At 38.7% G+C, this 17,338-nt stretch overlaps 1 protein-coding gene across 6 annotated transcripts in view; it reads left to right on the forward strand.

The window, feature by feature from the left end:
- Window positions 1-6,786: 6,786 nt before the first annotated feature.
- The window catches only part of TANK (TRAF family member associated NFKB activator), a 79,307-nt gene continuing 68,755 nt past the window's right edge, over window positions 6,787-17,338 (forward strand). For 2 of the 6 annotated variants that reach the window (XM_060106993.1, XM_060106984.1), the window contains exon 1: window positions 6,788-6,899. The gene's annotated coding sequence lies outside the window, so the exon portion shown is untranslated. Of the gene's footprint in view, window positions 6,900-17,338 lie in introns of all 6 variants that reach the window. The other 4 variants (XM_060106988.1, XR_009533223.1, XM_060106986.1 and 1 more) reach the window with 4 other exon arrangements.

The following is a 17,338-nucleotide window of genomic DNA, read 5'->3' on the forward strand; positions in this document are numbered from 1 at the left end:
GTAAGAAGAAACCTCATACTATGTTTAGAGTTTGGATTTTATTCTAAGGTTAATAGAAAGTGACTTTAGGTGCTAAAGGAACATAATAAAATTTAGAATTTGACAAGAGAAAAAGTTAGGAGAATAGTTAGAAGATTGTATGGTAAATATGAATTTGATGATGGCCTGAGCAAGGGGTGTCAGTAGAGTCAGAGTGTGACAGTGAGGACAGAGTTCACAGTGAGGACAGAGTATATGCGTGCAAAAAACTGTTGCAGAGGAGTGCTCACAAGAGTTACCTTGTTGGATGATTGACAAAATGCTGGGAAGGAAGAGTTTTACATCTTCATTACATGAGCAATGTTTTCCTTTCCTTCTCCTCTATTGAGGAGCATAAAAAAATGGGGAATTCTATGGTGTCCAATGGTTAGGACTCCTCGCTCTCACTGCCAAGGGCCAGGGTTCAATCCCTGGTGGGGGAATTGAGCCCCACAAGCCATGAAGTGTGGCCAAAAACATAAACATAAACAGTAAGCATATAATTTTTTAATGGTTTTATTGGAGTATAATTGTTTTTAATTCTACTTGTAGTTATTTACCTTTATATTTTTTTAAAAACCTAAAATAATATATGTTCAATTATAATATCATTGTTAGAATGAGAGCCTATCATTTCCTTGTTTTCACATATAGAAGATAAGAAAATGAGTAAATTAGAATGTTCTCCTTCCTGCCACCTCTCTTCTACCCACTTGAGTTTTTGTTGCTATAATCAAGAAGTTTAGAACAAATTATTACTAAACTATTTATTTATACTTGGACCTTATATCTTAAAGATTACTATTAATATTCTCATTATATTTGCAACAAGTTTTTACCTAATCCAATATTTAAATTATTTCAAATATTTACAGATATTTCTTTTATATCAGAATTTCACCTTTCTTAGTTTTTGCACTTTGATTCCCTTCTGACTAACTGTAGTGTATGTCCAGTTAATTTGGACATAGGTGAAATATCTCTGAACTATAAGGTATCTAAGAATGTCTTAGTGTTCCTTTCCTATGAAAATGATAATTTGAGTGGGTATAGACTTTGTAAGTCAAATCTTTCTCAGGCTGCTGTACGTGTTATTCTATTCAGCTTCTGAAGTTTAACGTTGAAGTTAAATCTATTTTTCATTTTTTTTCTTCCTTTGAAAATAATTTCATTTCTTAATCTGTATTCTTATTGAATTTTTTCCATACTTTAGATTCAGAAAGCTTTCTCTCACCCCCTCATGACTAGACTAAGGCCTCTCCAATGTGTTTTTTGAGTACCCTATTCTTACCCTTATTGTTATGGTGTAATACCACATTGTATAGCAATTGCCTGTTTCTTGTATGTATATCATCCACAGTAGACACTAAGTTCTTTTAAGGTAGAACTGTGTCTTGGTAACCTTTGTAGCCCTAACTTTTAGCATATAGCAAGCACTCACAAAATAGTTCCTGAATAAATGAATGAATTGATACATAATTTAACATTACAATTTTTATCAGGATAGGTCAAAATGCTCTTTTCATTAATACATTTCAAAATTCACTGAGTTCTTTTCATCTCTGATTGTCTTATATCAAAGTATTACTTTGGATATATTCTGCTATATCTTTAGTTGCTATTTCTGTTCCATTTACTCGGATCTATTTTTCAGAAGTTGGAGCACTATCTTTCCACTATTACATTTAATGGTTTTCATCTATTTATCCTTTCCATTCACACTTTGAGAGAGTTTTTCAAGCTTTTTCTCTAATCATTGATTTAACATTCTGCAGTATGGATTCTATTTTTTATTATGTTCAAATAATATTTGAATTTTGATGTTGAATGTTCTGTGTCCTTACAGTCTTAACGTACCCAACTTTGTTTTTATTTCTCCCTTCTTAGCTTAGCTCAATATCATGTCTTAGATTTCAACTCTTGTATCCCAGAAAATACAAATTGGATTCTTTCCACTTACTTATGCTTCTGGCAAACTATTTTCTAGAGTCTTCACTTTCTCAGGATTTGGGTGGACTTTGCTCTTCTTCTTTTATGCAGCACAGTCTTTTCAAAGGGATGCTTTATCTTGTATTATACTCATTAATACAAGTATATTATATCTTGTATTAAACTCATTCCAAGGTTTGTGTAGCCCTTACTAACCAGATGTGTGGATTTTATTTGGTTCTTCTCATTATCTTCCTGATTTCTATTAGCTCCTCAGCACAGATCTTGAGCTGGGAGACATAAAGACATGCATAGTTCACAGCTAACTTTTGGACCTAAGGCTAACATTTACCAACCTTTGTCACTATGAATACTGGCCTGAGGCAGAGATCCCTCACCCTTATTGCCTAGTTGTTTTAATATGAAGAAGAGAATTCCTGGTTAATCAGGAAAAAATCATTGGTCATTTCCCTGATAGGAGCCATGTATGAAAAACTAAACTCCCAGAGAGTCAAACACACAGCTCTGTCTGCCCAGGCTCTTCCATTATTTGCTTCACATATCCTTAGATACAGAGTATCACATCTGTCCACTCCCATTTGGATCATGTTGGTATACTCCAAACCAGAGCTCCAAAATATCAATAGATAATAAAAAAACATACTAATGGGGGACAATGGGGCAACAAGTTGTAAAATAGTACTTGCAGGTGACACATAGTAGCAGGGTTACTGTCCAATTCACTAGTAGGTGCCATGAGGCAGATAGCTTTCTTACTATCCTTCAGGGTCACAGGTTTGCTCACCTTCAAACAACAAAGTTCATGTCCATTTCAGCCCTACAGTTCTTGCAAGTGGTGGAAAATCTTGTCAAATTCTGTCAGTAGGATGCTTATCAGCAGGGTTATAGCAACTCTGGAAGACTCAAGCCCAAGTTAGCAAGGCTTGTCAAGTGAGTACCTATTTCAGACGAGTGCCCTGTACAGGGCACAGCCTCTCAGCCTATGCGCTGGGTCTGGTCGTCAATCCTGCCTTTTGATGCTATTATGAGTTCTCATATTTTTCTGATTTTTCATTAGGAATTTAATTTAGAGAGTCTGAGACAAAAACAGCTAGTCCAGATGTCATCCTAAATCAGAAGTCAACCAGATTCTATTAATAGTGATATTTCCCATCAAAGATTTGACTAAGATCATTGATGCATACCTGGCATTCCAAGTTAGTTGTAGTAAGTATTTATACCGGCAGCTTTCCTTGTTTCTAGATTTATATTCAGAACTCTCAATAAAATATTAAGCAGTTTTGAAAACAGGTCCTGAAATAGTTTTAATAAAGCTGCAGTTCTCATTTTCATTCCACCCTATCCTCCAGTACTACTTGTTAACCTGAGGTATATAATAATGTAAGGAAAATTAGAGTGAAATTATGTCATTTTTAAAGAATTACTCCTCAAATGAATATCTGAACTCAATTCCTAACCTTAATAAAACATATTGTATGTCAATTCTAAAAAATTCATCATCATTATAAAAAAAGGAAAATGTTTGACACTGTTTTAGCACAAACTCATCCACTTACCCCAGCATTTATGCATGTTTCAGACATTGGAGCAGTATGCAGCCACTTCTCTTCATGACTACAACATCATGGGAGTGGAAAGAGATAAAAATATATAGTTAAGAAATGTGTGTTTAATTTTTTCTTTCCTTATTTAAAGTGTTTAGCACTTTCATATTTCAAAATGTTCATGAATTCAGTTTTAGATTCTGAGTGTATTATTAAATTCTACTATTTAAATTAGAAATAGTCAAAGTAGCTCCTTCAATTTGCTCAAAAGCAGTGCTGGATAAGTTAGACTTTGTTAAAATTAAATTTTTCTGCTCTGCAAAAGACACTGTAAAAAGAATGAAAAGACAAGCCACAGACTGGGAGAAAATATTTTCAAAAGATACATCTGATAAAGGACTGTTATACAAAACATAAAAAGAACTCTTAAAATTCAACAATAAGAAAACAAACAACCCAATTTTAAAATAGGCCAAATACCTTAACAGATAGTTCACAAAAGAAGATATACAGATTGCAAATAACCGTGTGAATAGATGCTCCACATTATATGTCATCAGGGAAATGAAAATTAAAACACAATGAGATACCACTGCACTCCTATTAGAAATGGTCAAAATCCAGAACACTGACAACACCAAATGCTGATGAGGATGTGGAGCAAAAGAAACTCTCATTCATTGCTGGTGGGAATGCAAAATGGTACAGCCACTTTGGAATACACTTTGGCAGCTTGTTACAAAACTAAATATACTCTTGCTCTACAGCCCAACAATCACGCTCCTTGGTATTTACCCAAAGTAGTTGAAAATATGTGCACACAAAAACCTGTGCACTAATGTTTATAGCAGCTTTATTCAAATTGCCAAAACTTGAAGCAACCAAGGTGGCCTTCAGTAGGCAAATGGATAAATAAACTGTAGTACATCCAGACAATGGAATATTATTCAGTGCTAAAAAGAAATGATGTATCAAGCCATGAAAAGGCATGGAGGAAACTCAAATGCATATTACTAAGTGAAAGAAGCCAATCTGAAAAGGCTACCTACTGTATGGTTCCAACAATATGACAATCTGGAAAAGGCAAAACTATGGAGACCGTAAAAAGATCAGTGGTTGTCAGAGATTAGGGGGAGGGAGAGATGAATAGGTGGAGCATAGAGGATTTTTAGGGCAATGAAATTATTCTTGTATAGTATAATACTATAATGATAGATACACGGCATTATGCTCTGTCCACACCCATCAAATGTACAACACCAAGAGTGAACCCTAATGGAAACTATGAACTTTGAATGATAATAGTATGTCAATGTAGGTTCATCAATTGTGACAAACATATCACCCTAATGGGAAGTGTTGATGATGAAAGAGTCTTATGCATGTTTCAGGGTAGGGAGTATGTGGTAAATCTCTGTATCTTCCTCTCACATTTACTGTGAACTTAAAATTACTCTTAAAAATTCTTTTTAAAAATGTGCTGTACTGTCATGTTTAACTCAATTACTTATTACAAGAAAACTGTTCAACTGGTCACAATGCTATACACAAGAAGTTTCTGTTTTTTTTAAAAAAAATGTTTTTTAAATTATGTTTTGGCTTTGACTTTAAAAAATAAGCCCAATATTCAAGTGAACCAAGTAGAATACACTTCAATTTGGCAAGTTTTAAAATTCTTGGACTTACTGGCCTAAGGAAAGAAGTATAAACATCCATGATTCAGAAATGTAGGGAGAAACTGAGGCAGTCAGAACCCCATCCTTCTGCTCTAACAGAGAAAAGATACTATCCTAAGAGGAGCAAGATCCTGGACTCCCCTGGGAGATAGCAGCTTCTAACTTATATGGGACAGCATGACTAGAAAAAAAGGAGTTCAAGATTCCAGGGCTAGGCTTGCAACTTTCAGGATGAATAAAGATTCTTGGATGGACTGAAGACCTGTCCAGGTATGGCTTAGCCAAGACCACTAGGATAGGACTGTTCTCAACTTTGGAAATTTCATCAAGTCTATGGATATAGAGCTATGTTCTAGAGCAGGCTCTGCCTGACAACAATATACAGTACTCATGGTCATTTTAATCTTTGCTATGAAATCACTATTTCAGCACCCTTAGTATGCTTGTGCTTGGTGATAAAGTCTTTTTCAAACACCATTAACCCTGGTCAGATATATGCAAAAATAGTGAGTTTTAAAAACAATGCTTAATTAAATAAATAGTAGGTCATCACCATGGAAGCTTCTGAAAGTGCTACATGCATTCACCCAGAACAGTTATGCTCCAGTCCATGTGGAGAGTCCCAGCCTTCAGTGCTCTCAGGAAGCTTCCACATGTGCTGTGGATTTGACTGCTCTTTTCCTGAAAGAGAGTCCTAGGGATGACCTTGGTGGTGAGAAGGAGCCAGCATGACATGAGTGACTCCAGACAACACCTTTCATTTACAGAGCATTCTGAACTTTACCACGACTTTTGCTTACATTACGGATTGATTCTGCAACCATCCATCCAGTGAAATAGGTTATCATTGTCATTTGTCAGATTTTAGAGTATCAACGTTCATTAGGTTAAGCAACTTGCCTGAGGTAGTAGGTATTCGAGCTAAAGCTTTTCCTGAGGTATCTGTCTAAACTTTCTATCTTGGAGAATATTCAAGCATGGCTAGGAAATGGAGTAATGGGGAATCATAAGTCATGGGAAATGTTAAACGTCTACTTGCATGTAGCAATCATTCAACTTTAGCAAGTACTTTTAATGAAAGGTGTTACTAGTTGGGGGAAAAACAAATGGGTGTGTGTGTGTGTGTGTGTGTGTGTGTAATTTTTCTCAGAGTGTGGAGCTTAATCACCTTAATCACATTCATATAGGGATATGTTGAAAATTCGGGTTCCTGGGCTTCACCCCAGTTGCTCTGAACTCTGGGAATCTCTAGGGGTGAATTTACATCTTTAACAAGCCTCTCAGGTGATTCTTGCGTAATTCTCAGGTGATTCTCAGCTCACACGCTGGGTGATGCTAGACCCTGTTATTTGTTGTTTGGCAAAAAGCTAGCCAACACACTCAGGTGACCTTTAAACTTGACATTGTACGCCTTTCCGTGGCTGTGGTTTTCCGTGCGAGGAGGGGCGGGGCTGCGCTGGGCGGGGCTTGAATGAGCGGGGCTTGGATGAGCGGGGCTTGGCTTTGATGGGCGGGACAAGGGCGAGAGTGGGCGGAGCGGGTAGGGGCGGGGCCGGAGAGGCCAGGCCTGGAGAGGTGGAGGGTGAAGGGTTAATGCTCCGCGCGCAGGCGCTGCCCTCTGAACTGGAACGGAAAACAACTTCCGGTTGGAGTCCCTCCGCAGGGCGCCGGCGACCCGAGGCGTGAGAGACCGGCGCGGAAGCCCTGACCTGTGAGTAAGAAACTTCGTGAGCTAGTTGGTGTGTCCGAAGCCGTCGGGCACGGCGACGGAGAACTTGTGTGTATGAGCGAGAGGGATACGCTGGCCGTACGGGCGCCGCAGGGAGAGAGGCCGAGGAGCTGCAGAGACAACCAGTTCTCAGAGTAGGGAGGGACTTAGTGCGAGAGAAACCACCTGGGTCCCCATTCCCGAGCAGACCCGGGAGGGGCTTTCCGGGCCCGCGACGTCAGCGCAGCAACGACGGCCCCCGCTGCGACGGCAGCAGGCGAGGGATCCTGCCCGACTCCGCGTCGGCTGCTCTCGGTGACTTGACTTCTTGGCTAGCCACCGGGGAGGCAGGGCTTGCGTTGTCAGGGTGAGCAGCGGACCCCGTCTGGAGGTCCCAGCCTCCTTTGAGGACGCGGGCTGCCTTGCAGAAGCTAGTACTATCGTTGTTACTCTTCCGAAAACTTCGTCGGTTCTTTTTGTTGTTTTTTCCCCAAGATTATTGCACAGTTCCGCTCTCAGCTTTCCTGTGGGGTGTCATCATAGCCTTGTCAATGAGAAGTTAGGTAACTTCCCCGAGGGTCACGGAGAGAATAGATGGCTGAGGCGGAAAGAGCAGAAGCAAACCCTGCCCCCAGTGGGAACCGGGCGATAGGTGGAATCCCCAGCGCGGCGTAAACTGACTAGCGACGAGTTACGGGTGTCACAAGCTGTGCTTGTCACGAAGTGAAGAAAGAAGGGGGAAGACACTCAAACCAAAGAGTCTTTGTGTCTCTTATTATGCTGTAACAAGCAGAAGTAGAGCAGCCTTTGCTATGTCAAGTGTCATTTATCTCACAGATTCTTTTGACAAGTTATATCTTAAGAGAGAAACGGTAGTAAAGGAAGTGAAATGACATGAAAGTGAAGGAAAATTACGTGATCTGCTTCCCTACCACGGTTGGAATACACATTTCAAACGAGAGGTAGCAGAGAAGCAAGCTCTGTATTCTGCTGAAAAATTATTTTGCCCCTCTCATTAGGGAGGGGAGGAGAACTCTAAAGTGATAGTCATGCATAAAGCAGAAAATGTAACTCCTTCACAGCCCCCTCTCCCCAACCACAGGTACTCCAACGCCTTCCACATCTCTCTTATGTGTACGTAAACATGTTTCGCTTTCTTATGAAAATGAGGTTATATACGCATACAGTTCTATTTGGTTTTTCAGATGAAAAATATATAGTGAAATCTTACCACATGTAGCTCTACTTTATCTTAATGTCAGCATGGTATTCCTTTGCCTGGATGTACCATATGTAGTTAACCATTTCTTGATATGGCCTTTCTATATATTTTGCCCTTGTTCTACAAAATTATCCGTATTTCATTAGGATACAGATATATTAATCCTCTGTGAATTATATGGCAAATATTTTCAAGAACTATCAGTCCTGGTTTAAATGCCCAGGTTTTGTATCGCATAAGAATGCTATCCTTACTCAAAAATTATTAAAATATTTTCCTGTATTGTCTGTTAATTCTTTTTATAGTTTTGTATGCTTTACTCATTAAAACATATGAAAATTATTTTTGTACATTGTATAAGATAGGGTTTAGCCATTTTTCCTGAAATCATTTGCTGAAATCAATTCTTTCCCAACTGACTAGAAATACTACCTTAATATAGTAAATTTCCACCTGTACATGAGCCTTTTTTTTTTTTTTTTTTGGATTCTTCTGTTGCTATGTTCTATTTGCCTCTTCCTATACAAATACCAATCTCTTTGATTAGGCACTTTTTAGTAATTCATAAAGCAAGTCCCTCTTCATTTGCCTTTTTCAAAATATCCTTGGTGATTGCGTTCTCTTCTCAGGTAAAATTTAAAGTAAACTGTTTATGTTTCATTAAAACATAACTTTTGGGGGGGGTGGTTTAGCCATCCACTAATGTTTTGTGACTGGTATGTAGAAAATTTATATATATGGCCAACTTTCTAAACTTATTAGTTGTAATAAATTTTTTCTCTTGAATTTTCTAGGAAAAGAGTCATCTAAATATAATCTTATCTCCTTCTTTATACTTCTTTCTTTCTTTGGTTTAATAAATTTCTAGCTTCTCCGGAACAGTTGTATATAACAACATTGATTCAGGCCATCCTTATCATATTTCTTAGTTTGTGGATGTTTTTACTGTGTCATCATTAAATATGAATTTTAGAGTAAATTTCAAATAATTTTATTTATCAAGGAAGTGTCTTTAATATTTCTAGTTACTAGGATTTTTGCAGGGGATGGATTTTGGATTGTGTCTAAAGTTGGGTTTTTTTGGTTTTGTTTTTTCTTTTGGTCTGCTTGCATTGGCTAGCTCTTGGAGAGTAGTTTTAACTAACAGAGGTTGAATGTTCATTTGGTCTGTATATTTCTTGTTGTCAAGATGTCTTTTCATTACTACTTAACTAAACATTTTTATCAGGAGTAGAAGTTGAGTTTTGTCATACGACATTTTGGCATCTATCATGGCCTATCATGTGCTTTTCTTCCTTGACCTATTAGAATGGAAAATTGTTTTAGTAGATTTTTAGGGGTTTTGTTGTTGTTGTTTTGTTTTGTTTTTGATTTTTATTGGAGTATGGTTGATTTACAATGTTATGTTACCTTCAGGTGTACAGCAAAGTGAATCAGTTATACATATACATATATCCACTTTTTTTTTTACATTCTTTTCCCACATGGGCCATTACAGAGTATTGAGTAGAGTTCCCTGTGCTATATAGTAAGTTCTTATTAGTTATCTATTTTATATATAGTAGTGTGTATATGTCAATCCTAATCTCCCAATTTATCCCTCCCCCCTTTCCCCCTTGGTAACCATAAGTTTGTTTTCTACATCTGTGACTCTACTTCTGTTTTGTAAATAAGTTCATTTTTACCCTTGATTTCTAGTTTTTGAACCAACCTTACACTTAGTCATTGTGTAATATTTAAGCATATAGGTTTCTTTTCGGTCACATTTTAATTTAAAATCAGTAATTGAGTTTCATCTGTAGTTATCTTTTTACTGTTATCTTTGGCAGAGTTTGATATCAAGACTATGCTGGGGCCTCCCTGGTGGCGCAAGTGGTTGAGAGTCCGCCTGCCGATGCAGGGGATACGGGTTCGTGCCCCGGTCTGGGAGGATCCCATATGCCGCGGAGCGGCTGGGCCCGTGAGCCATGGCCGCTGAGCCTGCGCATCTGGAGCCTGCGCGTCCGGAGCCTGTGCTCCGCAACGGGGGAGGCCACAACAGTGAGAGGCCCGCATACCGCAAAAAAAAAAAAAAAAAAAAAAAAAAAAAAAAGACTATGCTGATTTTCTAAAAAGAATTGAGAAGAGTTCCTTCTTTCTCTGCTCTGAGGTAGTTTAAATACAGCTTAAGAGCTCTCTATTTGAAGGTCTGAAAGAATTCACTCATGAACCCATCTGAAAGTACAGTGGACCCTTGAATAACACTTGGGGGTTAGGGGTGCCGAGCCTACCAGCAGTTGAAAATCTGCATGTAATTTATAGTCAGCCCTCCGTGTCCGAGGTTCTGCATCCTCAGATTCAACCAACTGCAGACAGTATAGTACTGTAGTATATATTTAGTGGGAAAAAAATTCACATGTAAGTGTATCCATGCAGTTAAAACCCATGTTGTTCAAGGGTCAGTTGTACATTGTTCTTAAAAACAGCAATAATATTCAGCAAAAAGGTCCAGAACTTTAAAAGGCGAACAAACAAAAACTCCTTAGAGTAAATCCTTATAAAAGAAAGGGTGTGAAACACCAATAATGTCAAGAAAGGAGAACTGCTGTACTGATCCTGGTTATTTTTGTCCCCCACCTTTTTTTTCCCCCCCTGTTCTGGGAAGATGCTGTAGGTAGACTGAGGCTGATAATAAAGTGTTTTACTGTTTTTTCTCTTCTCTACTCCAGTTTATGAAGGAAAGAGTGTTGCTTCTACATAGGCAAGCTCTTCTATGCCCTGAAAGAAACCAAGAGGGAAACTCAACTGAGAAAGCATGAGTTTCACTTTGTTGTCATCAGCTTCCCAATTTTGCCAGGAAATTTCTTGCTTTAGAGGTAGTAACCAAGCTGACATTCTACTCTAGCCAAATCCCATAGGGGAGTTTCAGAATGAGTGGTTGAGAACATATGCAAGCTCAGCATGCTTTTACTTATTTAATATGAAGTGAAAATCAGTAGCACAGTCTAGGTATGTACATGGCCTGTGCACACACATAAGAACAGGGCTGGCTTCTAAGGAATACAAACCATCTAACCAAAGCCCACCGTTTTACTCAGCTAACGGTTTACTGTTAATATGTGAATAGTATTGTATTATGTAATCTTTGGTAGAGTTATTAACTTTTATAAATGATTATTTTAAATACTTTTTGATTCCTTTCAAGACTATTACCTTAGATAATGCAGTTTAGCAGTGTACATCTGTGAACTGTGGAGGAGAATTCAAGACACTCGTAAATGTTATTTACAGAAGAATACAGGCATTATGTCAATGCTTGGATATTTGAGTATCTTAAATTATCATCTATTAATCTAGAACAGATAATTGTTGGCATAATTTGGGGGGGTGTGCCCTAAATAAATAAAGACTGGCATGTTTTTTAAAAGCATACCTATTATCTGTAAGGAAATGGTAAAAAATAGATAGCCTGTTGATGTAAAACTTCACTATTCTAACTACAGTTGATCCTTGAACAACACAGGGGTTAGGCATGCCAATCCTCTGCTCAGTTGAAAATCTGCCTATATTTTACAGTCAGCCTTCTGTATCCAAGGTTCCTCCATATCTGTGTTTCCACCATACTGGCAGTTCCACATCCAGGGATTCAACCAACCACAAATCATATAGTACTATAGTATTTACTCTTGAAAATATCCGTGGATAGGTAGACCTGTGCAGTTCAAACCTTTGTTATTCAAGGGCCAACCGTATTCTTATGCTTTAGCTGATTAGCTCTTCCTACTATTTATCCTTTTGTTTTCTAACACCTTTCTAAGCATGAATAAATATTAACTGTTCAATTTCAACTTGGTTGTGTTTAATTATGGCAAGCCAAATTCTAGTTTCTATTTTCTATTGGATTTATGTTGTGGCTGCCATTCCTCCCATGCTATCTCTTACGCTTGCCGCTTTGGTTTTCAGTCATGGGTAGAGGGAAAGAGGAGACTATTACCAAGAATAGGTAACCAAATTTCTTTTTGGTCCAGGACCAAGATTTTGAATCATTTTCAAAAAAGGATAAGAGAGAATATGTATTGAACTCCCTTGTGGGTGGGTGACTAATTAATTAGTGTACAGAGTCTTCTGAATTACATGCAGTGTTTGACAGCTGTTCAAAAAAGTTGAGGAGGGGCTTCCCTGGTGGTGCAGTGGTTGAGAGTTCGCCTGCCGATGGAGGGGACACGGGTTCGTGCTCGGTCCGGGAAGATTCCACATGCCGCGCAGCGGCTAGACCCGTGAGCCATGACCGCTGAGCCTGCGCGTCCGGAGCCTGTGCTCCGCAACGGGAGAGGCCACAACAGTGAGAGGCCCGCGTACCGCAAAAAAAAAAAAAAAAATGTTGAGGAGGATTGGAACAGGCAGTGGTTCCAGAGCCTTTGCAACTGAAAACAAGCCTTTGGGACCTAGTAATGCATATGTTATAGGTTTTCAATCCCTATCTATAAAAACATTTTTTTTTAATTGTGGTGAAATTTACCACCTTAGCCATTTTTAAGTAGTGTTGAATGTATTCACATTGTTGTATTGTACAAGCAAGAGAAACTTCCCTAAGAGACTTACTTTTTTTTAAGAAAAAAGTTTGGGAAGTAAATAACAATGATAATTATTTGTCTCATGGGGGAAATGTCCTGGACAGTAACCTGAGTTTTCTTCCTTTTACCTTCAGAGATACACTCTCTATGATGGTAATTACCATTACTAAATTATGAGAGTAGACAGTTTGAGCACCAATGATCTGTAATAGCTTTCACTTACCACCAATACTTTTTCTTTGGGAAAAAGAAGGGTCTATTGAAAATAGGTCGTTAACAATGAAAACAGTCTGTCTTTCAAGTCATTCCTGTAAGGAATTAGAGGAAATTGAGTAGACTAAAAAATAATATGAGTTCCATTTTGATGGTTACTTAGTCAGTTGAAGTTATAAGAATGCTTGAGATATTTGCAGTAGAATGAGGTATGGAGAATTGTTCTCTTGAGCAGCAGAATAAACGCACTCAGGTAATTTTGCTGTGGAGAATGACTTGCTCTAAGGGCAGAAATCAGGGACTTGGGTCCCTTCAAGATAATATACTATTTTAAATTGCTTGAAGAAAATCAACTGTTCTTGTGGGGTATTTAAGTGGTTTTAATATTTATAGTTAATAAATATGTGGCTTTTACTTTAATGTAATTTCATGATTTTATATATTTGCTATCCCTAAACTAGAAATGCCTTTCCCTTGATATTGGTGTTTTTCAACCTTTTTAAATCCATATTTCCTTTTTTATAAACATTAAAATACCACAAATCCTGGGAGGTATGTGCCCTTCCTTCCCACAAAGTCCTCTCTTACACCTCCTCATACTGAATATAAACTTTCTCTTGCAGTTTTCCCCATCCAAGAATATTCTGTAGAGCCTTTCTTTATATGATTTATGCAAACAGATTTTTAATATTAAATAGCCATTTTTTTTTTTTTTTTTTTTTTTTTTGCGGTATGCGGGCCTCTCACCGTTGTGGCCTCTCCCATTGCGGAGCACAGGCTCCGGACGCGCAGGCCCAGCGGCCATGGCTCACGGGCCCAGCCGCTCCGCGGCATATGGGATCCTCCCAGACCGGGGCACGAACCCGTATCCCCTGCATCGGCAGGCGGACTCTCAACCACTGCGCCACCAGGGAGGCCCTAAATAGCCATTTTAAATTGATAACTCCCCCTCCCCTATCTCTAGATTCTAACATGGCCCCTACTCAGAAGAGAGGATACCCCTTACATGGGCTGAGCAAGCTAACTGAGCAATGCAGTGTTTATGTTTACCTCAGATGGGTAGAACATCACATGCCTAATTTCCTTTTTGGTGTTAATACTATTTAGTTTTATACTTCAACCCATAGAATTTGATAAACAGTTTGAGAGAGGTCCTACTGGAGATAAAAAAGGAAATGAGGCAAAGCTGAGACTCATGGGTGTGGTCTTTGGCTGTAAAGTCTTCTTTTTAACTCTTAGAAGATAGCACAAAAAGTTTCACCAAGTTTTAACATCCAGCAAAGTGTAGAACCTGGTCTGGGGAGCTTTTGGTTTGATCAGTGGGATTGTCTTACCTTGTTTATCCTGATGCATTTAGCAATCCAGCTTATGAAAAAAATACAAAATCCGAATTCTGACACTGCTGGATCTATGATATTTAAGTTTCTATTATTTTAGCTGCCTGAATGGAACACAGTAACAGTGCAGTGCAGTGTGCTATGGGTATATCCATAACCGAAGTTTACAACCTGGAAAGTGAGAACAGAAATGCAAGCTGTCATTTTGGGGAATTGGCTGCTTGTGTTATGGAACTTTCTTAAAAGTGGGAAATGATCGTAAGTAAATGTCAGGAGTGACAGTTCTCTTCCATTTCCTCTCTTCAAGCAAGGAAAACACACATACTTTTTAGTGTCTTTAAAGCTTTACCTTAACCGTCTAAGACAGAGGATGTTATTTTATTTATATGTATATACTACATTATTGACTTATTTTCTGCTTTTTGCTTCTGTTGCTTTTTGTGAGTGAGGAGGCAAACATAGAGCTAAGATAGAGAAAAGACAGGATGTATCTCACTTATTCACCTCTTCATTTGCTAAGATGGCAACTTTTCTGAGATAGAATATGAACTCTTATTATTATTCATACCCCGAGGGGTTGGAAAAAGCAGGTGACTTTCTTTTCTAGGGCAGAGTGGAAGACGTCATAGTTACTCTGTGTGATCCTTCCCCCATCCTGAAGCTTCTGTAGATTTAAACTGGCCTCTTACCACAAGTGTGAACCCTGGTAGAACACTTACCCAGAAGCAGAATAGTCTCAGCAGTGGGGGAAACCCAGCAGAGGACCTTTTTCTATTTACTAAATCACCCACACTTGTCTCTACTTGTCCACAAAAAGGAGACTTGATAAAGATTTATAAATCATTTTAGGGGTGGAGGTGGTGGATATCTACCTTTAGGCCTGTGATTCTTTTCAAACTTGAAATCCCAATGTATATAACTAATCACAGTTGAACTGCTCTGGTTGAACTGGGCAACTGGTGGTAGAACATTGTTTGGCTCATACACCTACAGCCTCAATGGAGCTCCAAAAGCACCACTACTTTCTTTGATTATTACTTTTTATTCAGGATTGGTTAGATATCATTTGGTATCATAATGCTGGCTGTCAAAGACAACAGGCTTAAGATATTTTTATCTATAAAATAAGGGAAGAAATGTTTGTTTAAAAAGAAGGAGGGGTACTTCCCTGGTGGCACAGTGCTTAAGAATCTGCCTGCCAATGCAGGGGACATTGGTTCAAGCCCTGGTCCAGGAAAATCCCACATGCCGCAGAACAACTAAGCCCATGTGCCACAACTGCTGAGCCTGTGCTCTAGAGCCCACGAGCCACAACTACTGAAGCCCGAGCACCTAGAGCCCATGCTCCACAACAAGAGAAGCCACCACAATGAGAAGCCCGTGCACCTCAACAAAGAGTAGCCCCTGCTCGCCACAGCTAGAGAAAGCCTGCGCGCAGCAACGAAGACCCAATGCAGCTAAAAATAAATAAATAAACAAACAAATAAAGAAGAAGGAGGGTGGGAGGAGTTAGAGTACCACTTCAGAAAATTTAACATCCAGATAGTAGGATTCACAAAGGGACACAGAAGGAATGAACTTGCCCAAAAAGTTATTCAAGAAAATTTGCAAGAACTGAAAGATGAACTTCCACATGGGTTAAGTACAAGATCAGAAATCATAATGGCTCTGGACTTCAACAAAAACAAAAGGGAGCATAGTAAAACTTACAAAATTCTGAGGAAAAACTACTTCCAACCTAGAACTCATAACCTGGCAAACTATCAGTTAAATCTGAGGGTAAAGATATTTTCAGTTATGCAGGGTCTCAAAAAATTTACTTTGCAGGCACTTTATCAGGAAGCTACTAGAGGGTTCACTCCACCAAATTGGGGAGTAAAACAAGAAGGATGAAGATTCGGGATACTGAAAATGAGGGATTCAGCTAGAGAGAGAGGTGAATAAAGGGAATCATCAAATTCAAGTTGAAAGAAGGTCTCAAGATGAAGGCTTTCCTCTAGGCATAGAAATCAACAAATCTAGACTTGAGCAAGTCAGAAAGCTCAAGGAGAGATTCTTCTAAGTAGATGAAATTGATAGAATAATTGAAGTGTCTCAATGGATTGAGGAGTTGTAGTAATGATAATAAGAAATAAACAAGAAGTTTTTTCAGGAAAAATGTTTTTCAGGAAAGGAAAAGGAGCCATAGTATATTATATGGCTCAGCAGTGAATAGCATTACGTAGTCATAAGAAAGTTAAAGTAGAATGCAAATCTAACCAAAAAATAGGATATAACTATATGAGGAGAATGGGGAGGGTATAAAGGGAGGGGAGATTTTAAAGAGAGCTGAATCCTTATTTTGCATAGTGGGAAGACAAGTAAAACTGAAAAATCAGTAGTGGCAATATTAGCATGTTATTTAGAGATAATACCAAAAAGAATCAACCAAAAGGGACTTCGCTGGTGGTGCAGTGGTTAAGAATCTGCCTCCCAATGCAGGGGACATGGGTTTGAGCCCTGGTCAGGGAAGATCCCACATGCCGCGGAGCAACTAAGCCTGTGCGCCACAACTACTGAGCCTGCGCTCTAGAGCCCGCGTGCCACAACTACTGAGCCCACGTGCCACAACTACTGAAGTCCACACGCCTAGAGCGCGTGCTCCACAACAAGAGAAGCCACTGCAATGAGAAGCCCGTGCACCGCAACGAAGAGTAGCCCCTGCTCGCTGCAACTAGAGAAAGCCCACGTGCAGCAACGAAGAGCTGACGCAGCCAAAAATTAAAAATAAAATAAAAATAAATTTATTTTTTTAAAAAAGAGGAATCAACCACAAGAGCTGAAAATTGTTGCCAAGGTGAAGCAGGAAATGGGAAGGGAGGAGAGTAAGGCACTACTGTTTTTCTTAAACCTTATAAAGTTATTTTACTCATTAAAATGTAGGTGTGTTATGCTTTGATTAAAAATAAAATAAAAACTAAATAAGGGTGAAAAGAGCTAGGATGTTGGACTTTCACATCAAAGAGACCCGGGTTTATCTGGGTCTTCCATTTTCTAATTCGTTGACCTCAGGCAACGTATTTAACCTTTTGAAGCTCAGTTTCCTTATCTGGAAAGGGAACATTAAAATAAGGTGGT

The sequence above is a fragment of the Mesoplodon densirostris genome, chromosome 8 (assembly GCF_025265405.1).
Source record: "Mesoplodon densirostris isolate mMesDen1 chromosome 8, mMesDen1 primary haplotype, whole genome shotgun sequence".
Classification (NCBI taxonomy): Eukaryota; Metazoa; Chordata; class Mammalia; order Artiodactyla; family Ziphiidae; genus Mesoplodon; species Mesoplodon densirostris.